The sequence below is a fragment of the Chiroxiphia lanceolata genome, chromosome 15 (genome assembly GCF_009829145.1).
Source record: "Chiroxiphia lanceolata isolate bChiLan1 chromosome 15, bChiLan1.pri, whole genome shotgun sequence".
Lineage (NCBI taxonomy): Eukaryota > Metazoa > Chordata > Aves > Passeriformes > Pipridae > Chiroxiphia > Chiroxiphia lanceolata.
The window spans coordinates 16,369,138-16,391,277 of NC_045651.1; the positions used below are offsets into that span (position 1 = coordinate 16,369,138).

General features: G+C 46.1%; 2 long non-coding RNA genes across 2 annotated transcripts; one reads left to right on the forward strand and one right to left on the reverse strand.

Annotated features, from left to right (window-relative positions):
• Nucleotides 1-1,300: 1,300 nt before the first annotated feature.
• Nucleotides 1,301-3,717, reverse strand: LOC116794607. Its single transcript, XR_004359825.1, has 4 exons — nucleotides 3,578-3,717; nucleotides 2,933-3,059; nucleotides 2,201-2,480; nucleotides 1,301-1,723 (listed from the first exon to the last, which is right to left on the reverse strand). It is a non-coding gene; the product is annotated as an uncharacterized LOC116794607 (long non-coding RNA).
• Nucleotides 3,690-10,420, forward strand: LOC116794608. The gene is made up of 3 exons (XR_004359826.1): nucleotides 3,690-3,837; nucleotides 8,824-8,981; nucleotides 10,047-10,420. It is a non-coding gene; the product is annotated as an uncharacterized LOC116794608 (long non-coding RNA).
• The last annotated feature ends 11,720 nt before the right edge of the window (nucleotides 10,421-22,140 follow it).

Below are 22,140 nucleotides of genomic sequence, written 5' to 3' on the forward strand. Positions count from 1 at the left end.
AGTGGGAAGGTGGCAGGATGATGCTGAGGTGCTGTGGGGATGCAGGGATGCAGAAGGCATTCCTGTTTCCAGCTGGGGCAGCTGTGTGTGGACATTGGGATGAATTCTTACCAGTTTGGATGAACCCAGGTTTTCTAAAAACCTGGAGGTGAGGCACCACTTCATCCTGAGCAGTCCCAGAGAGACTGGGATCAAAGCTCCAGTCTGGGAGCTTTCCTGGTTTTTAGCATCCAACCAAAATCCCTTCCCAGCTGGTCAAATCCCACAAAAGTGCAGTGTGGGCAGAAATTGTTATCCCAACCATCATGTACCTTGCATGGCTGCAGGATTCCTGGTCTCAGTGTCACACTCAGTACAGGGAAAACTGGTCTGACTATGGAGATGTGAAATAACTAAAAATGCTGTGTTTTGCTCCTTTGATCCTTAAGAGAAAATAGGTGACACTGGTACATTTAGATCCAGCCTATCCATACACCATCACACCAGTGTCATCCCTACAGAAGCACTCCAAGATTTACTAAATGGTTGGAATAAACTCCTCTGTTTTGAGCAGGAATTGACTGTGCAGAGCACAGGGATGGGAAAGGGCCGTGTTTCATCAACTGGTGTGGTGTCTCAAAGAGGTGACATAGTTGGCAGCAAGGAGAGGATGTTGCAAGATTTCACAACTGCAAAGGAAGCACCAAGCTGAACCTTTTTGGTCAAATCCTCATCTGGTGTAAATCAGTCCAGATTCACCAAAGCCAAATTGTGTCTGGATGCTGTTTCCCAGATTTCCAGAGTCAAAACTGATGTTTATAGGAGCTCATAGTTGCACATATTAAAGTAATCAGGAGGATTTTCATTACTGACTGTGCAAGTGAAATGAAGACAGACATAATGGAAATGTGTTCAAAAAATCTTATTGACAAAGAATTTAAATAAAAATGTTTTGGGCTTTTTTTTCCTCCTGTGTATGGCTGTTGTGCACAGTAACCAGGTCTAACAGATGCCAGTAAAACAATGGAAGGATTGTAGTGAGGAGGAAAGGAAATGTATTTCCCAATCCCTACTGGAAATTATGTCTCTGCTTAATTCCTCCAAGCAGCTTAGATTTAAATAATTCTTTTTTTTTTTCCCCATTAGCCATTTCCCATAGCTGCACATCCCTTGAGTGAGCATCTCTCCTTTGGGATTAGCCACAGCAAAACACTTCTCTTCCTCACCTCTAGAGCAAATTTATTTGGATTTCCCCAGATCAGTCAGTTCCTGCTCTGCTTCTTTCTCTTGTCATTACACAGTCTGGGTTATCACTTGTTGCTTTGTTAGAGAGAATGAATATTTTTATTTCACATCCAATCCATGAATACTCATATTTCATATTCATGCAGATTTTCATGTTGTTCACAACACCCCTGCTTTCTCAGCACACCGAGCAGCTGGCACCGAGACTCCAAAAACCTGCTCCTCCCCTCTGCCTTCCCTCCTTGGTCTCCAGACCTTCTGTCCCAGTGAAGGACCCACTTCCATGAGCTGGGCCAGTGCAGATCTCTCCCTCTGTCCTGTAGTAAGGGAAGTACCCGCTGGGGGGACGGGGCTGGCTCAGGGGTGGGAGCCTGCTGGGGGAGGAGGGCGGGCAGAGTTCGGAGCTGCTGGCTCCTGATGGGAGCTGCTGGGATGGTTTCTTTCCATGGGTTGAAGGAGAAATTGCCCTCTTGCTCAACTCCAGACTTGGTGGGATGCTCTGAAAAAAATATGTACAGGACCAAGAGCTAAGGGCTCAAGAGATGGGAACTGCACTGCCCCTGGGGACACAGCAGGGACAGCAGTGGGACAGATCCCATCAGAGCAGCAGTGTCCCACACAGTGGGAGTTTGGGGTCCACAGGTTGTTTCAAGGGACAGGGACCTTGCCAGGACTGCCTCAGGTATCTCCTCCTTGCAGATAGCTCTGCTCCTGCATCATGTTTTCAGGTCACAAGACATCACTTTGTTCCTAAGGCCCTAACTTTGAGGAACAGTGTGGTGTGAGATGTGCCTGCCTCTCTTCCTCCCTTCCTACCCCTTTGAGAAACATTGAAGGGGAGTTCACCTCCCCTAATTTGCAGGTGTTTAACCCGATTTAACCATACAGGTAATCCACATGTAGGTGGTTGGCCCAGAAGCTCTTCATATGTTCTGCAGCACAGAAAATATCCTGTGGAGGTGGCTGAATAACTCACTTCCTCATCCTGCTTGATGCCAGCCTTGCCTTCCTCGGAGCTTTCTTCTGCTTCTGTGAGGGTGTGTGATGATGCAGAGCAGGAAGATGGGCTGATACAGACATCAGATGTTCTGTAGTAGGGCAGGTATGCGAGATCCAGCACCAGGGAATCTGGGAATGGCTCCTTGCAAAGCAGGAGGTTGGTATTGAAGCCTTCAGGACTGTCTGTGCTCAGCAGGATGTGCTCCGAGACTCCCGGGCTGGGTGACAGGGATGTGGTTTTATCCTCCTGGAAGGTCCTGAAATGAATTTGTATTTAATCAAATACGATAAAATGATGCTGTCAATGGGCAAGAGCCACAAGCAAAATCAACCACCAATGTTAATCTGTTCTGCTGCACACCTAGGGCCTGGCACCTCGGCCACTGCTGGGGGAGAATGAGGCCAGTCAGAGGATCACAAGGATTTCACATTGTCTTTCTCCTTCAGTCTTAAAATGTTTCCTCATGTAGGGTTTTTAATTAAATGTAAATACCAAGTTAGTTCCTCTCAAGCAGGCTTTAGCAGTTCACACCAGAAAAATATGATGTTTGATGTTTTCTCTGTGTTGATGAAAAGCAGCAAGAATAAAGCTTGAAAAACAAAGTCTCCACACCCTGCTACCTGATTTTCCACAGCCTACTAGTTTGGCACTCTATGAAACCATGGCCCACAGAGACAGTGTTTGTACCTCATTTGAGGTTTAACTTACATCAGCTTTCATGAGCTGCCTTGGCAGATTCCAGGCCAAAGACAAGGAACTCCCACAGGCTTGGGCTATTTAGGGTGATTTATGGTCTCCTGAAAATCTTGGTAGATCAGCAGTGCTTGTGAGCATTCTGGAAATGGAAGAACATTAAAATTTGGGTAAAGCCTGAAAAAACCCCCCAAACTGTAGAATCTTCCTCTCCTCCAGATACATTCTTTTTGATTTTCCATACAACCAAAACAGGCAGATGCAATTCAGGTCTCTGAAAGAGTCTGAACTTGATGTTTCAATTCGACTCCACTTTTATGTCAGTCTTTATTTGAAAGGCTAATTTATCAGATCATCACTGCTATAAGGCACTATTTCACTGGGGAAGAAAAGGTCATCTTGCTGTTATAGATAAACACACACAAATATTTTTGTACCAGAAACTTCATCTGCTCTTGGCTGTTTGCCACTCTGGTGCTGTTAATTCCCCATCCTGCTTTTTTTCCTTATCTAAAGCCCTGTCTCTAAGGGGCTTTTTTTTTGCATTTAAAGGTTATCTCACAAATATCTCACTCAAATGAGCCTGAATCTCCACACTGGGTGACATAAATGCCACCCACCTGATCACCAGGGTGAGAAAAAAGACATTTTTATAGTTACCAAATATTCAGGAAGAATCCAAGAAGGGAAAGCCAGAGGGGAGAGAATCATCCCGTGTCTCTGGCTGCCATGGGAATGAGGTTCTGGGGTAGCATCACAAAGGGGGAACACCCCACCCACCCCCAGCTCCCTGCTGGCAGAGCTGACCCTTTCCTGCTCCCCAGGACAGTCTTGTGGCCATCCAGGCTTTACTGGGATGCTCACAGATGGTTTGGCTTCTTTCTAAAGAAGCATCACTTGCTTTTATCCCTGTCAGTGAGGTACTGAACTGCTGAGATCAGCCCTGGTACAGCAGAGAGCACCTTCCTCCACCTCCTCCACTGGTGAGGGAGAGCCTCTTAGATGGACTTCCAACCAAGCAACCAGCAGCCAAAGTGACACATTCCAGAGGACAAATTTTAACAGAAACAGCATCAGATTCGTACTTGTTTTCTCATTTTCATACCAAACCCTGAAAAGACAGTGATAAGGAACATTCCATTTTGCTGTGACATAGTCATACAATCACAGAATGGTTTGGGTTGGAAGGGACCTTAAAGATCATCCAGTTCCACCCCCTGCCATGGGCAGGGACACCTCCCACTATCCCAGGTTGCTCCAAGCCCCGTCCAACCCGGTCTTGGACACTTCCAGGGATGGGGCAGCCACAGCTTCTCTGGGCAACCTGTGCCAGGGCCTCCCCACTCTCTGAGTAAAGAATATTTTCCTAACATCTGATCTGAATCTCTCCTTTTTTTTGTTTAAAACCATTCCCCCTGTCCTATCACTATCAGCTTGTGCTGAATTGTTCTCCCAATATTTGCCCATACAATAAAGCATTTCTGGTTTATAAACACTGAAGAAAGCATGAGAATGCCTCAGTTGTACCTTTTAAGGTATTTTTCAGCCATGTATTGTTCTGATTTTTAAGTTATTTTCTAAATAATGTCTTTCCATACTTTAAAAAAAAGAATGTATCCTGTAAATATATAGAAATAGACACAGTGATATTTCACACTGAAATAGTTATCATCTATTTTCCTCCATTTAGACCTAAAATATTTTTTTGCTAAATCATAGATGATTTTTCTTATTACTACCTCAACATGTATGTATTTCAGAGTTTAACTGGCAAGCGTAATAGACTGAAGCAGCTCCTCTGACAATACATTAAAAATGCTCATAAATACCTGAGTAATGGAGGAATTCAGAATAAGATTCATCCCTGCATAGTATTTGATCTATTTACTGAAATTCCAGAGCTCTAAAGCACAGGAACAATTTTGAATGGACTGTATTATTATTCATCCCATTTATTATTCTGGTTGCTGCCTGCAGTAAAAAGTGGTTTATTATAATGTGATTTCTCAGCTGCATCAGTGTGATAGACCAGCAGCTAATGAAGTGTTCAGGCACCCAAAACCCCAGCATCATTGAAATTCATTGCCACAAAGATTCTGCCAGAATTAATTGCTGTCAAGGCTGCTCGTGCACACGCCTTGGTTTCACTCCTCAGAATGGCAGAGCTAATTCTGGTACAAACCAGGGTGAACAAACCCCCCCACCTGCAGCACATCCCAGCCCAGGGCTGGAGCTTCCTCCAGTGAGCTCACACTCCCACAGGGCCAACAACAGCCTGAGGATTTGGAAACTTTGCCTTTTTTTTTACCTCTTTAAATTGAAATATGGCATTTTGTGTGCAGAGGAAAGGTGGGAGGGACTTAAGGAAAAAATGGGGATGCCTCTGCTGCCTCCAGCACACCCTGAACCACCAGGCTTTGGGCAGGGCATGAGCTTTGGGACAGAGGAGGACTCAGAGACTCCAAAACTTGGGATCTGAAGAGGAGAAGGTAGGGTTGAGCACCAGCCCGTGGCTGCTGTGGTGTCCCAGGCCCTCCTGGACACCTATTTGCAATTCTAAAGGGTCTGAAACACTTGGAAACAACCCACAAACTTTTACTGTTCCCCAGTTCAGGCCTGATCTTGCACAACTCCCCGCACGGTGATTCCGGTCCAGTTGCACCCAGGAGGGGGGATCCACATCTGTGCCATTTTAGGACCAGCTCCCCATTTTTGAGCACATTAGCAGCACCCAGAAGGGCTGTGGTGCACAGACTTTGCAGGTCTGCTCTGCAGAGCATGAACAATTAGGAGAAATAGGGACAGAAGTCCCACAGGTACCCCCTACATGCCCTCCTGCACCTCTGCTTGTTGAACTCCCACCTCCAGATCCCGCTGCCCTGGTAGCATCCCCCATCCAAGGCACAGATCCTCCCTGTGTCCCCAGATTTACACCCACACCCCGATGTCCAAACGGTCCTCCTGAGCTGCAAAGGCTCTTTTGCAAACCGAGTGTGTCTTCAAATATTCTTTTATGCCAAAAAGTAACAGAGTCATAGAATTGTTAAGATTGGAAAAGACCTCCGAGATCATCAAGTCCAACTTAACGACTGAATGCCCCCAGTCAAAGTGCCATGGCTACCTGTTTTTAGAACACATCCAGGGAATGGTGAACTCCACCACCTCCCTGGGCAGCCTGTTCCAATGTTTAACCACTCTTTCAGTGAAGAAGCTTTTCCTAATGTCCAACCTGAACCTCCCCTGGTGCAACTCAAGGCTGTATCCCCCTGTGCTATCTCTGGTTCCCTGGGAGAAGAGGCCGACCCTCAGCTCGCCACAACCTCCTTTCAGCTCATTGTAGAGAGCAACAAATGCAATTTTCAGGAAAGGAAGAGAGAGGAAGTTTTGAGCTGAGCAGAAGTTTGTGAACCCTGGGATTGCCTGAGCAGATTTGTTGAACTCCATTTCCATGCTGTTTGCACGTTCCTGTTTCAAAAGTCAGCCTACGCGGATCGCTCCCGGCACGCCTTGCCAAAATCCTTGGGAGGGATCCAAGGGAATGGTCTTGACTGCTGCAGGTGGGTTGTGGACCCTTGAGAGGCACTGGAGGTGTCAGGGAGATCACTAATTATGGCTCATTAGAGCCTGTAGGGGAAGGATGCTCTCAGCACAGAGGGTCAGGGTGCTTTCACAGGACACCTTTCCAGACCCCTCTTGACGTGGTCAAGGTGGACAGAGATGGGAAGTCTCCCCTTCAGCCTTCTGGAGTTACATTTTGGTGCTGGGATCAGTGGGAGCCAAGCTGGCCTTTTGTGGAGCCTTTCAGCATTTTCCACAGCGATTTCCCTGCGACTTCAGACCTCTGAGACTTGGCCAGTTCGTTTCAACAAAGACAATGTTTATTATCTGAGTGAAAAGCCTGGATGTGCCTGCACGTTGTGCTTGCTGCACACACGTTTTCGAGCATTAGTCGTGCCATAACATCTGCTTTTTATTGGTAATTACACTATCCCCATTTTAATAAGAGGTAATTCTTAAATTTCTCATAAAATATATATGACTCCAGGGAAAGAAGGTGAAAGGTTTCACAAGCCTCTCACAGCCACAAGACCAAAAAGAGTGGAAATCAATCCTTCCTGAGCAGAACTTGTCCAGCCATTCACGACAGCACGTCTGGGGATGCCTGTGGGACTTCTGTCCCTATTTCTCCTAATTGTTCATGCTCTGCAGAGCAGACCTGCAAAGTCTGTGCACCACAGCCCTTCTGGGTGCTGTTAATGTGCTCAAAAATGGGGAGCTGGTCCTAAAATGGCACGGATGTGGATCCCCCCTCCTGGGTGCAACTGGACCGGAATCACCGTGCAGGGGGTTGTGCGAGACCAGGCCTGAACTGGGGAACAGTAAAAGTTTGTGGGTTGTTTCCAAGTGTTTCAGACCCTTTAGAATTGCAAATAGGTGTCCAGGTTAATGGACCATAGCTTGTTTGCATTCCTATTGACGGTGGACTTGGTCTAATAACGTGCCAGAGAAATGAGTAACATCTGAAGTGGAAGAGCAAGATCCAGATAAAGAATCATAAAAAGAAAATCTTTTGGGGCTCCATTAAAGGCTTTCAGTTTCTTATTTCCTGCTGTTTCTCAGTCAGTGAGTGCTGCTGTGCTGCTCTGGCCTGTGAGAATTGGGCTCTGCAATTCCACAACTTGTTTCCAGGGATTTTTCTAGTGATTCTGGACAAGGCAGTGACAAATGACACTTTCACAAGGTCATCCCTGAATCTTTGAAAACCAGGGAGCTCTTTCAGTGGCTCCTGCCATTCACAGAATGCCAGCAGCCAAGCCCATATGGAGCATTGTGTGCTCAGCTCATTGTCGATGCAAACGCACGCAACCAGTTTTGATTAAGAACAAAATGCAGAATTGACTCAAACTGCTTTTTTTTTGTTATTGTTGCTTGAAACGCTTCAAGCCTCTCATTATCATCAGGGCTTCTTTCAGTGCAGGAAATCGGAATTTCCATAAAATAATGCTGAAAGGCACGGGGCGAAGTCAGGGAACATTTATGTTCCTAAACAAATGGAGGGATAAACATGCAAAGCAAATTTTGGGGACGCTCAACTAAACATTCGAGGGCGTGTTATGGCGTGTGGATTGTTTAAATTATTCAATATATCTTAAGCAGCCATGTACATAGACAGTAAAAGGGCAAAGCAGTGGGTTTTAGAGAGGTTTTTTTTCCCTTTGCAGAGTAACTCAGAGCTATCCAGAGTGTGATTATTGCATTCAACAGAGAGTTTGTAGGGTGGCATGCCCAGACTGCATCGTTTTCATTTGGGGGTTGGATTAGATGACCTTTAAAAGTCCCTTCCAACCCAAACCATTCTATGATTCATGTGAACAAGGAGCTCATTCTGATGCAGAAGAAGGTCCCCTGGTAGCCCTGGGGTCACTGAGGTGGGATCAAAACCACTTTGTGTAACCTCAGGGCTGTGTTTGGAAAGGCTGGTGCTCAGAGGGACGTGTCAGCTGCTGAGCACAGCCAGCATGAAGGTGGTCCAGTGCTGCTTCCCATCCTCAGGATGTCCTGGCTGACTGGAAAATCCTTGTGCCAAGAGAAGCTGGAAAAGTGGCAACCACGTTCTTCTCTCTTCCAACATCCAAATGCATCTGGCCAGAGAGGGCTTTTTTTTTTGTGGGGTTTGACCATAGCCAGGGCTGGCAGTGCTTCTTGCAGATCAGGGTGTTCAGATTTCCCAGTGCAAGACCCCGAGCTCCATGTGTGATGCTGCAGGGAGCTTTTTCTGGGAGGAGAGGAATGAAGGGAAGGACATTTTTATCAAGGATGACATTAAAAAGCTATATTGTAAAGACAAGCTCTCCAAAATGAGAAAATGGGGGAATTGAAGCTGCTTTATCCCCATTTCCCTGCAGATTTCAATAACAAAACCAGTGCCTTTTGTTGCCTACCTGCCTCCCCAGGGGGGATGTGGAGTTCAGGTCCATTCCATGTGGAATGAAGAGAGAGAGAAGGAGAGTTGTGTTCAAGGCACTGTTTTGCAGAGGATAATCTACCTGTGAGGGGCTGGCAGGTGGGTGACCATCGCTTTGCTCTGTTCCCAGAATGGGGAAAGAAGTTGTCTTTGAGACTCTTACAAATGTATCTGTCATTTCCAGAAATATCTTAGAAATAAGGCACCAAAAAAAGCCTTAAAAGCTATTAAAAGCCTAAAAGTAATTAATGTGAGGGAGATTATCTGTCCAACTGTCTTTTGGCAAAGTGGGTGATTCCTATGTGCTGTCTTGACAGCAAATGTTCCCAGTGTCACGTGTTTCCTTGCATCACCTGGAACAACCCAGTGGAACTATCATCCCAAACAACACACAAACCACCCCTTGCCTTTGGTTTGATGATTCAAACAGCAGCTCCCAGCCTCTCATGTTGTGGTCATGAAGGTCAGAGAGAGTGAGCTAATCCTAGAGACAGGAGAATATCCACAGGAATACTCCCCACCATTTGGGAGTTCATGGTGTGGTGTTGGGGGAGCCAAAAGTCAGATTTCAGGGTGAGTTGGGAAAAACTTGGATTGAAAAAATACTGAAAAATAAAATATATTTTCTTTTGGTTGTTCCACCTCAAATGAAGTGTCACTGTATCTGTGTGGGACAACCCCAAATACAGGAAAAGCATTACAGCTGGCAATATCTGGGAAGCAGAAGCAGCCCAGAGCAGAAAACAGAGAGGATGTGGCAGGGATTGGCACCATAAGGTTCTCTTGAAGCAAATCTATCTCCACCTTCACAGTGGTAGGTGGCAGTGGAAAGAAAACTCATTGTGTGTTTAAAAACCAGGACATCTTCAAGAAATGTCACAGAATCCTTGAGTAGACATGAGCAAACAGCCCTGGGGGAGTCATTTGTCTTTGCTGTCAAGAGGAAAATTAAGACTCCAGGGGACACAGGGGCTGGGTTTGATGGATGCTCGAAGCAGAAGGCAGGCAGGTCAGCATTCCTGTCCCCCAGGAAAACAGGTTCTGCCCCTGGAGAAAAGTGACTGTAACAAGTGTACACCTGTGCAGGGGAGAAAGGGGATGGGAAGATAAATGGTGGAAAAGTCCCTAAAATGATAAGTGTCTTTTCTTGTTTGGTGTTGACAGGAATAACCTTGTTGGAGAAAGGAGAACAGGATCCCCATGAGCTGAGGGTGGGTTGTTGCTCCTGAGCACTTTTGTGGGCAGAGCACAGACAAACCACACCGTGGGACACCCAGCCCTGAAAAGGAAGAGAAAATTAATTTCTGTTATGGTCAAAATCCAAGAAAATATTGCCTTTTATGTAGCCTTGGAACTCTTCTAGATCAAGTACCTTGTCATCCTCTTAACACACACACACAGAAGATATCTGCTGATTAATAGCCTGGATCCATTTTAGTGGATCCCTGGTCAGCTGTGCAATATGTATTTCTACTCAAAACCAGAATTTGATTCCTATAAGCAACCTATTTCCATCAGTGAATTTTCATTCTGGTGAATCATGCTGCTAGTTTTATTGACTTTTTTTTTTCCTGTTTTCTAATCAGATTTATTTCAGCCATAAAACACAGAATCTGGTGATTATTGTTCAGCAGATTTCAGCCGAGCAATTGGTGTTCTTGGGTTATTAATAAAAAGGAATAAGAAAAAAATATTCAGATAATATTTAAATATCATTCAATATCTGAATTTTTTTTTCAGCCAATGCTGGAAAAAAGCTGCAGTTCGAGACAGGTTCCAAGTCTTGAGGTCATCTTAGATAATATCAAAGATTTTGAATTTTTTTATTAAATTAGAGTTTCTTCAACTACTTTTTCAGTTAAGGCATTGAGGTTGTACTGAAGTCTTTAAAGGGTTTTTTTTTTTCCTGCAGTTCACACATAATCATGGGCTGCAGGAGGGGGAAGCACCACGAATAATCAGACACACCAGTGAGCTGCAGACTTTGGCAAGCACAGACATCTCTAAAGAGACTCAAGGTGTTTATGGACATTTCAACTATGTTACATCTTAAGGGCTGGGCTTTAAAATCTCAGCATCTGCAGCTGTTTCTGAGCAGGTAGAGAAGAAAAGGTACCAGAGGACTGGAAAATACTTGTCTAGACCTTGATAGCAGTCCCTGATCATGGCAGTCACCTCCATCAGTCCCACCAGTGGGAAGGGAAAACCTCCTCATTACAGTGTCCTCTCAGAAACATTAAATTTCCATTGCATCCTGTGACATCAAGCCCTGGAAGGGGAATGAGAAAGGAAATTGGTTTTTGGGTTGCCAACTCCATCACCACCTCTCTGCACACATGGCAGCGACCAGTGGTTTCCACTGGATGGTTCAGTTCACCATTCCATTTATTTTAAGCAATATATTCTTCATTGAGCAACCTGGTCAAGTGGAAGGTGACCTTGCCCATGGAACTGGGAGAGCTTTAAAATTCCTTCCAACCCAAGCCATTCTGGGATCCTGTGATTTGGCATCTGTGATTTTCCTGTCAGGGAAGGACCCGTGGGTGCAGCAGCTCCTGGGTTTGGCCTTCACCCAGGTTTGCTCTTTTACCCCTGAAAGAGTTCTGACAGTGCAGCTGGGAATTGGTCCATATCTGCCCTCGGGGCATCCTGGGATCAGTCAGGCTGTGAGGTTTTGACACAGGTGTCCCATGCACACCCACTATTCATTCCCCGCTGCAGCAGCTCTGCTCCTCCAAAAATTCGGGTGGAAAAAGGGTCGAGCCCCTTGTTCCTGGTCCTTCTGTGCCTCCCAGCGAGGGGTGTCCCTGCAGCTCAGCCAGCCCGGAGAGAGGGACGGTCCCGGCAGCCCCGGGACGGCGAGCGGAGGGAGGGGGATGGAGCCGGAGGGAGGTGGATGGAGCTGGAGGGAGGTGGATGCAGCCGGAGGGAGGTGGATGCAGCGTGTCCAGGAAGCACATTCCCGGGACATGACGGCACATCCCGGGGGCTGCACTTGTGCTGGGAAGGAAGGACTGGGCTGGCGTTCAGGCTCCCCTTCTCGCTGGGGAGCAGGGCTCGAACACATTTGCTAAAGCCACTTCTGTGTTTTTCCCAAATTCCCGCCTCAATACTCCCAACTATGGCTCTGGAGGGACAATAATCCGTCATCAAGGGTCAGCCTGGGAAGTGCTGAGGGCCTGTGTCACAGCCAGGATCCCACCTGCCTCCCTCCCTGTGTGTGTGTGTGCCCACATCTCCCCATAACAGGGGAAAAACTCCATGGAGAAGGAACATTTTGTCCCACAGCAGGTCTCTGGTGAGCCACAGCATTCCCAAACACTGGGCTAATCCACTGAATAAAGCTCCAGCAAAACACAAGGAGAACCTGAATATCCAGCCTCATTTTAGCTGGATATACTCTATCTGCAGTTGTACCCAAAAAAGTGCTTTTAGGGAAGGAATCCAGTTCACCCACACAATGCTCAGGTGAAATTAGGATTGACCTGACATGGTCTCCTTGCACTAGAAACCAGATTTCAGTGTTCACACTTACACAACCCAAGACTGAGAAAATCTGCCATTTGCTCCTCTGCACCGAGCACAACCAAACTCCCGAAAACTATGAAAATGAGATTAATTGGTTTTATGTCATGGCTATATCTGAACATATATTAAAAGCAAATGACAAACTCTGGATGGAGCCAAGGCAGAGCATTGGCTCCATACCAGAGATGAGATTTGGAAATAAACCATCCAAATGGATGCAGCTCCTCTGTGATGATGGGATACAAGCTTGCAGAACCTGGAATTTGCTGTGAGGGAGCTGTGGTTGAATTTCTTTTTGTCACTGTTGTTTTGCAATGCCATAATAAATGTTGGTGAATTTGTAAATCACAAAAGCATGGACCCTGGGTGGGTGCTTCCCTCCGAAGACTAGAACAAACATTTTTGGTGTCAGCCCGTTCCAGGGAGATTCTCAGTGTTATAAATTAAAAATAAGGCAAAAAAAAATTAAACAGCTAAACAAGCAACATCTGTTTGGAATGGGGCCCTAAACCCAAAACATATAAATGATGTTCAGACACATGCTGAGAGAGAGTGACAAAAAAATCCTCAGCACAAGAACTGCAGGGTGATTTCTGGCTATTCCACTCACTGATTTTTGTCCAGCCACAAGGAATTAGTCATTTTTAGTGCTCCAAAAAGAGACTTTGGTGACCAGACACTGCCACATGTACCTGGTGGCCCAGACTGGTCAGAGCCCCCCCGACAATGGGTGGCATCTTTGGGATGAGTCCCTGATGACTGCACAGGGATGTGGATGGGAAACACTAAAACCAGCTGAATTAGGAAGGTGTCAGTAGAAATTTCAACCTTGGGAATAGCAAACCAGAGATAATAAGAAAATAAGTATCAAAAGAAAACAACCACAGCCATTGAAAGCCTCCCGTAAGGAGACTGTAGACATATCCACTCTCCAAAATGAATTATGAGTATTAGTTTGTTTGGAAAGGTATTTGCCCTTTGGAAACCATATTTATATTTTGAGCTTCAGAAACATAAATTACAGTCATTTAGACCCCAGGCTTACATTTTCCTTCAGTGACGTAAATGAGTTCCCAACTTTCAAAGGCCAGCTGTCCCTTACAGCAAGAGGTAGCAATTATATAAAATTCTTTTATTGCAGGGAGGTATTTTCAGTCCTTTAAGTTTATGTGCCCCAGGTGAGGCAATATAAACAAACTATGGCTGTCACAATCGTGTTAATAATGGAAACTGCATTTGGGAAGTTTTAGGGCTAAAACCTATAACTTTATACTGCTGAGGTGTCAAACCTTTCCAATGTGAAACAGAAGTGCAGCTGTGCAAGGTTTCTGCAAAGCCAACATTCATGGACTCTTTAGGTATATAAAGGCAGCTGCCTCCAAGCCAGAGCTGTTAATCAGAAATTGCTGGGAAAAATGAGGTTAAAAATGCATTTAAATATCTCTGGGTTTTTGGTGAACTTCAAATACGCAAAGTTAAATCCACCCCTAATCCAGTCTCGGTGAAATCCATATTTTACAGATGTGCCTGTGCTCGTGGCTGCTGGCAGCAATGAAATGCTGAGGCACAGTCTGAGCATGGACACACCAGACAGGCCAGTCTGGCTCCTGGCTCTGATGGGAATTGCTCCATCAGCCCCAATGCTGGAGTTTTCTGTTGTGGATTCCTAATCCCTTGGCTTGAACTTCAAAAACAGGTCAGGCCAAGCAATTGGTTGCAACAGTGCAGGTAGCTGGGTTTGGGGTTGGTTTTTTTTTTCCCATCCATGATAGATGAATAGAGGAATGCTAAAACCTTGAAAGAACTGTTTGAAGGTTTAAAACCAACAAAAAACACATCAAAAAGTACTGGTGTGCCTATGGGTGGCTCTAATTTGCTGCCCTGGGAGCAGAGCTGATGTTCCCAGCTGTGCAGGCACCTGGAGCTGAGCTGATTCTGCTCCCCAGCTCTTTGGGCTTGTACACCTTTGACACACTGAGCTACAGGGAAGACAACAATTCTGCTCCACAGCAATTTTTAGAACCAGTTTCCTTTCTGCATTCGGAAATATTGATTTCCTTTCATAGAATCATAGAAGGAGTTGGGTTGGAAGGCACTTTAACAGACCATCTCATTTCAACTCCCTCACCATGAGGACACCTTCCACTGGCCCAGGTTGCTCCAACCTGGCCTTGGACACTTCCAGGGATGGGGCAACCTGTGCCAGGGCCTCCCCACCCTCCCAGGGAAGAATTCCTTCCCAATATCCCATCCAACCCTGCCCTCTGGCAGTGGGAAGCCATTCCAGTCCAAATGCATCCACACCCAGAGAAGTGAGTTCACACTCACCCATGACAAAGTCAGGGAATTTGCTGTCAGGCAGGATTCCAGCAAGGCAAGGCAAAGGTTTGGAGGCAGAGAGGGAAGGTTTGGATGCAGTTCACGTCTCTTGCTTGGTGAACTGACAAGGGGGAGAATCAAAACTTCAAAGGCTTCCATTACACAGCTGATGACATTTGGGAAGAAAAGGAAAATTACTGCTTTTTTAGGAGATTTACAAATGCCATCCTTGTCCATGGATGTAATTTTCCATTAAGGAAAAAAGAATTTCAGAAGCAACATATGGACCATGCAGTAAAGAAGTTACCATGGAAACCAGCCTCCTAAAAATCCCTATATATGTATACAGGAATCGAATGCATGTAATAATTATGGCTGCATATCTAAAGTCATTTGTGAGTCCCATCTTCTGAGTACTTTTTGTCTATTAAAAGTCTAATTCACACTCTAAATATCCTCTTACTCTGTTGCCCCTTGAACCTGCACACATTTTGCAACTGGAAGTCAAAAGCATCACAACTGACAGTCACTGACAGCCCAGTGAAATCTAATTTAGCTAATTCAAAATATGTGCTATAAGCATAAAAGAGTGGTTATGGGACCAGAATGATTTAAGCTCTGGGAATCCAGCTGAGATGACATTTAAGTTCAGAAAATGTTAGCTGTTAAAAATAAACAGATGAAGGGCTTTGAATGTCAGAAGAGTATTTCAAAAGCAGGGTGTTCTGCCAAGGCAGAAGGGAATTTGGGGGGTTAAAACCCTCCCTTCCCTCTGTGGTCCCTATGTGGGGACAGACCATGGACTGTCCTCTCCCCACAGCCCTGGTTCTCCCATCACAGTGGGTCCTCTGGAAATTTAGCAAAGATGGGTTATTTTCTAGATGCACATCCAGGAATACAAAACCTCTGCTGTTGAGAGGGGATGGGGATGTGGAGCTGGTACCAAGAGAAGATCTCCTGACTGTGGCACAGGAGGTCATCAGGTGCATTGACATTATGTCCCAGATCCTGCTTCCAAAGATGCTGTGAGGAGACATTTCACCCTTGTTCCTGGGGCACCACCCTGTCCCAGGGTGGGGAGCATTAAGCATTAATTAAATGTAAATTTTACAGACTGATGGCACAATCTTCGAGCTGAAAGTCCTGAACATTGAGCTCAGTTACAGCACCCAGAACCCCCGGTGGGATTCAGGACCCATTTTATTCTTTCAGCCAGGAAATGAATCAATTAAGTGCATAATAAATGAACAGACTGTCCCTATCTCCCAGCGTCCAGGCTCTCAGTGAGCTTTGATACAAGCTCTAACTCAGCAGTGTTAAGCTCAGTCTGTTAAAATCATTTTTTCCTCACACCTGACTCTTGTTCCTGCAGCTGGGACCTGTCTCTGTCCGTGCTGTGCCAAACCCTGCACTCCCAGTTGTGAGCTGCTGCATCCCTGACGTGCCAACAAGGCTCCTGCTTCCTTCTCAAAACAAACCCTTTGAACTGTCCAGTGAGTGCCTGCTCCACCCTGGGATTTCTCACAGCCCCTCCTTGCCCTCAGTGCTGTTCCCCTTCCTGCTCTGAGCATCAGCTCCTGAAATCTTGGTGCAAATGGAGCTGAAACACAGCCCTTGACAGGTTTGGTGCACGTTGCCTCCTCTTCCATCCTTTCACAGCCCTTCCAACTGCGTGTTCTTTTACTGAGCAGCTGGTGAGAAGATTGGGAAGAGCAAAGTCCTGCAAATGTCTCTTCTGAGGGAATGCATTGCTAATACTCTTAAGTGGACATTTATCCTGCACTGAAAACTGACAGAAAGTTAATAAAATCACATTTCTAAGCCCCTCGAGCACTTGTTCTTGATGAGAGTTATTTCCATCACAAGCTTTAGCTCCCTCCCTCTGGCTAATGTGTGGCGAAGTAGCTCAAGAAAAGACTGAGACATTATTATTCTTATGTGAGCAGAGCTGTATTTGTTCTCCCTGAGTGGAAGTCAGTGCTGTTAGAGAGCTAGAAGAAGACCTTGGCTGAACTTAAATCCTTTCTTTAGTGTGAATGGATATAAAACTAGTTTTGCTCAAACTCCATTTTGCTCCTTGGTTGCACAGACACTTGATTCTGTCTTGCTCCACCAGAAAATAAAAGGCAGCGTTGGGCTTTTTATTTATTTACCTGGTTTTTGCAGTGACTCGTGAGTCTGTGACATTTCCCTTCTGCCTGCAGTGAGGGCCAGGGGTTTTTTGGTTCTGCTTCATGTTTTTCTTCTGTTCAGTCAAGAGGGGAGGTCCTCCTAGGCCAGGAGGCTTTGAAGTCCATATAACACCCCAACTGAATCACCTTGTCTGCTGGGGAGGGAGTTTCTTTAGGTTACACCCAGTGTGATATGCTGAGATTCCAGCTCCTACCTGGAGGGGGAATGAGAAAGAATCCCAAAGCTGGTGGTTATGGGAAAATATTCCACCTTGTACTTTGCTTGGTGACCATCTCTGGCAGCCCTGGTGGCCACCCCTGGCTCTCAGCCTCACTCAGGCCATCCTCCCTAAGCATGTGGTAGAGCAAGTCCACGGGGGTGAAAACAGCTGCAACAGTTTTTCAAGCTCACACTAAACCATAAATGGCAAAACAGATGACTTTTAGGAAACTTGGGCCCATGTTTGCCTGCCCTGGGAAGACCACACTTGTCACTCTCAGGGGGATGGCAGTTCCACCCTTGTCCTGTGGAGAATGTGTGGGCTTATGGATGATACAAAGTCTGGCAATTATTTATTTGAAATGACCCTTTTTTTTCCTTCTGGGCACAGAATATTCTTTCTGGTGGCTGGACACATAATGCTTCATCTTAATATTTTCCGAATAAAAATTTCACTTAACATAGGGAACCCCACATGTGTTTGGGATTCTGAGGGACACCAATCCCGAATCTGAGAGACTCCAATTCCAGCAGCATTTTAATGTCTGGCAGCAACAACAAAGAGCCAGCCACCACCAAGAAGGGGACAATGAGCAATGTCTTAGGGCTGGGTATTTTATTTCTCACACTGCAACACTTGATCTTTCACGAAACACAATGCTCTTGGGTCCTTAGCTTAGCACCCAGGAGAAGTAAAGACAAAAATGTGTCTGCACATCCCCATGTCTATTGTGAGAGAGAGATAATTTAGAGGCACAAAGATGCAGAATCTGCACAGGTGTCTCTGACCAAACAGGAGGGACCTTCTGCCTCTGAGAAGAAATTATTGTGCTCAGAAGAGATTGTGGTACACATAGAGATGATTTTATTTTAGACTCAGGCACCTAAAGATGAGCTCCATGATCTGCACGTAGCCTGCCAAATGTGAGCTTTGAACACCTTGGTTCTTGTCTCTCCTGCATATCCCATTTTGTCCTGCTGAAGGGGAACGTGCCAAGGCTGGTGCTGTGAGCTGTGGGCTGTGTGCTGAGAAGGCAGAGTGTGAAATCTGCTGCCTCCTTCTGACCTGCTGGGCAGAGTCTGTCCATCCTCAGAGCACGGGACCCTGAGGGGCCAGACTTGCTGGCACTCCCAGGCTTCCTGGCACGCAGGGTGTGCTCCTGTCTCTGCCCAAGTCAGTACAACGAGCTCGTATCATCATTCCTGGCCACTGTTCAAGAGAGATCTCTAGGAAAAGGACTTACATTCCTGTGCAATGAGACTTAAACACACTCTCAGGTGCCTCCTGGAGCAAAGGTACCTCTTCACGTGCTGAAGGTGAGGAGGTGGCACAACTCACCTGGCAGAGAACAGGCAACATTCCTGCAATCTGCCTTCTTGTCCTTGCCAGCCCAGAACCACCATGCCCCAGATCCACAGATTTACCCCCCCAGGCTTGAAGAGAGGCAGTCCATGGGACTAATTCCTGTGACCTTTCCGAAACTCTCCCCAGGCTAGAGATGCCAGGCTTGAAAAAAAAAGTCATTTGCCGAATGATTTCTTAATGTTTGTGTCTTCGGGGGAAATTTCTCATGCTTTTAATTTGTTGCAGAAGAAAAGAGGAAACAGGGAAGGCTTTGTGATTTTTAAACGTTCTAACATTTATTTGGGTGTTTCAGTTTTTATTGCAATTATGTTTGTGGCAAAGGAAATTTCTCAAGACCAAGAGCTAATGTTTGCTCTCAGCCACTAATGTATTTTCAATTAATGTCAGAAAATGCTAAAACCATCTTTTTGCTGCCTCAGAAATGAAGAAAAGCCTCTGGCACATGAGTGTGCAACACTGCTTAAATATACCTTCCTTTTACTGTCCCTTTGCCTTTACTGTGTCATGATTTCCCCTGTGGGTTTTCTCCTGAGCTGGATTTCTCTCTGCAGGCTTCTTGGTGAGCATTTTGCAAAAGCCACTTAGTTCTCTTCAGGCTTGTGAGTGAGAGGAAATCTGTTCTTTTCATGCTGTTCTGATCAGAAATGCTGAATATAGGCCTCTTGCAACAGCTATTTTCCTTTCCTGCAACAACACCTGGAAGTGCCACATTCCCTGTTGGAGCGATCAACGTGGTTCCAGTGATGTGCAAACTGATTTCTTCACAGAATCATAAAATCACAGAATGGTTTGGCTTGGAAGGGATCTTAAAGATCTCCAGTTCCAATCCCCTGCCATGGGCAGAGGTGCCACCCACTAGATCGGATTGCCCAGGGCCCCATCCAACCTGGCCCCATCCAGGCCATCAGCTGGTCTGGATGTCATTTCAAGGCTCTGTGTTCCTCCATGTGGCATCTGAACCTCAAATAAAATGTTTAATACAGTCACTTAACTCTTGATCCCTGGATTTCCTACCTCAGCATGGTTAATAGCTTACATCCACTTCTGGAATTATTGTAGCTGTGGCCATCACACCATCCAGTGAATTAGATCCTTGACCTCCCCATCAGCACAGGCACAGCAAACAAAATGATTGTTTAGGTGCTGTTCTTTCACCCTTGTGCTTCAAGCGGAAAATCTGAGGGAATTTCAAACCTAAAAAAAAAAAAAAAAAAAAAAAAAGATGATCAAATACAAGCATCCAGAGAAGAAAGGTGCTTCTTGTGCTCTGAAGTTTTGGCTGTATAATGCTCCCCCAACCCACACCTGTCACTTAAATCCTTATGTTTCCCACCTCAGGGATATCCTCCTGATGCCTGACTGGGTTTGTGGTTGCGCACGGAGCTCGTGCCGGGGCCGAGGTGGAGAAGAAGGGCTGCACTGACCCCCCAGCAGATGTTCACAGGGCTTTGATCCGGCCAGGAGGAGACAGCCCTGCCCACCCCTTCCATGTGTGGAGCCGAGAGGCTCCGGGGACCCGGCGGATCCGAGCCTTGGCTGCACAACAGACACCGCTCGGCACAGGGAGCGGAAACCGCCGGCAAACAGCTCCTTCCTGCTGCTCCCTGCTCACCTGGAAGGGTTTGATCTCTCATATTATAAGCTAAGATGTGACTGTATTAAACACATGTGATGTTCTCAGAGATGCAGAAGCCACTCTTGGCTGAGCCAGGCAGAGCTCAGTGTCTATACACGGTGCATTAATTCACAGGCAGCGAGTTGGGAAGGAGCCCTGGCCCGGGATGTGCACTTTGATCTGATCCTCTCTGGTGGTGCAGAGCCATTTGCTGCAATGCAAGTCCAGACACATTGGACTTGTAGAGGGTTTTTTTTTTCCCAGGCAGCTGGATTAGGATCAATAGTAGAAGGCAAAACCACTCAAAAAGCCTTGCATGAGTCCAGTCATTAGACAAAGAACACAGGGACTAACAGGGGGATTAAAACTCTGAGGGTGGAACAGCCAGGAGGAGGAAAACGAGGATGGGGAAAATGTATCATCCTGGCAGTGAGACAAAGGGGATTAATGTAAAAATGTAAGAAAGGCTCCAGTGGCCACTGAAGGTTTAACTACCCTAGGAGCCTGTGGGCAGCTGCAGCCACCACCTCACATCTGAGGACCACCAAGACCTGACTGCAGGAACAGGGGGAGTGTGTGCCCCCAGATTTACTTTCCCAGGTTACTAGCAGGGAGGTTCTTTTAGTTATTTTATTTAAAAACTCTGCATCCTTTAATCTGTTGTGTTCCTTTGCTTCCTAAAAATATCTTGGGTCACTTCATTCACCACCACGCTCAAAATTAAGACTTGCAGGTGGGATAACCAGCCCAACCTGGTCCCTGACCCCATTCAGGGCGGCACAGTGTGTCCAGACTTTGTTCCCTGTGCCTGTTCCCAGAGGGAGGGAGCTGTGGGGACTCAGGGACAGCAGCATTAGTCACCTCCATACCAAGGCCCTTGGAGCTGTTTGCTGTTTGTGAAATGTTGCCACGAGTGTTTGGTTTCTATTGGTGACAGAAATCAATCTCACTGCCCTGGCACTACTTTCCCCAGTACAAAGAGTTCCCAGAAAAAGAGAACCCCACTGCTGGGCTGTATAACACAGATGTATGATCCTGCTGGCCACATGGTATTTCCAATACCGAATATTTATTTTTTTCTGCAGGATACAACCAGGATGTTAATGAAAACAACACATGGAAGACCTCAGGATGAGCCCCAGCGAATGCTAAGAGTACATAGCTCTGGTCTGGGTCCTAAAGCAAACACAGATGCATCTAAAACAATCATCAAAGGAAAGCAAATGTGAGTCAAGAAGGAAGGTCTGTATGTGCCTGCAGATTAATGGCTGTTGTTTAGGCTGTGGGATTAAATTCCAGGGTTTACATATGAAGAAGAAACATCTAGCAAGAGGAATGGGAATGTGTCCAGAGAAGGGCAATGGAGCTGGGGAAGGATCTGGAGCACCAGGAGCAGCTGAGGGAGCTGGGGGGGCTCAGCCTGGACGGAAGGAGGCTCAGGGGGGACCTTCTTACCCTTTATAACTCCCTGACAGGAGGGGGGAGCCAGGTGAGGTTGGTCTCTTCTCCCAGGAAACAAGAAATAGGACAAGATAAAATGGACTCAAGTTGCCCCAGGGAACTTAGATTGGATATTAGGGAAAATTTCTTCATGGAAAGGGTGGTCAAGCATTGGAATGCCCTGACCAGGGAAATGGTGGGATCATCGTCCCTGGAAGTGTTCAGAAAACAGTCCTGGGATAAAGCCTCCACTAACACCACTAAAATATTTTGATAGACATCAAAGCATAATTTCTGCGGGGAAAAATTCGTTCTTCTAGGTTAGATCACAGCAAATGACCAACAATTTTCTCAGCTGTAAAGCTGAATATTTCCTCTAGCTTTTTGACAGGCAAATTTTATACTGATACAGAACAAACACCCAGAAATATGTCCAGGCAGACAGATTAGGAAAAAAACATGATTTTTGGGATGGCAATGTAGTCAATGGAGAAACCAGTGACTGAGCAGAAGAATACTACAAGAAGAAAGTTTAAAAGCAAGTCCTCAGTGTGGCAGAAACCTTCCAGTCCAATGTCCCACTGGTCAGGGTGCTGGTG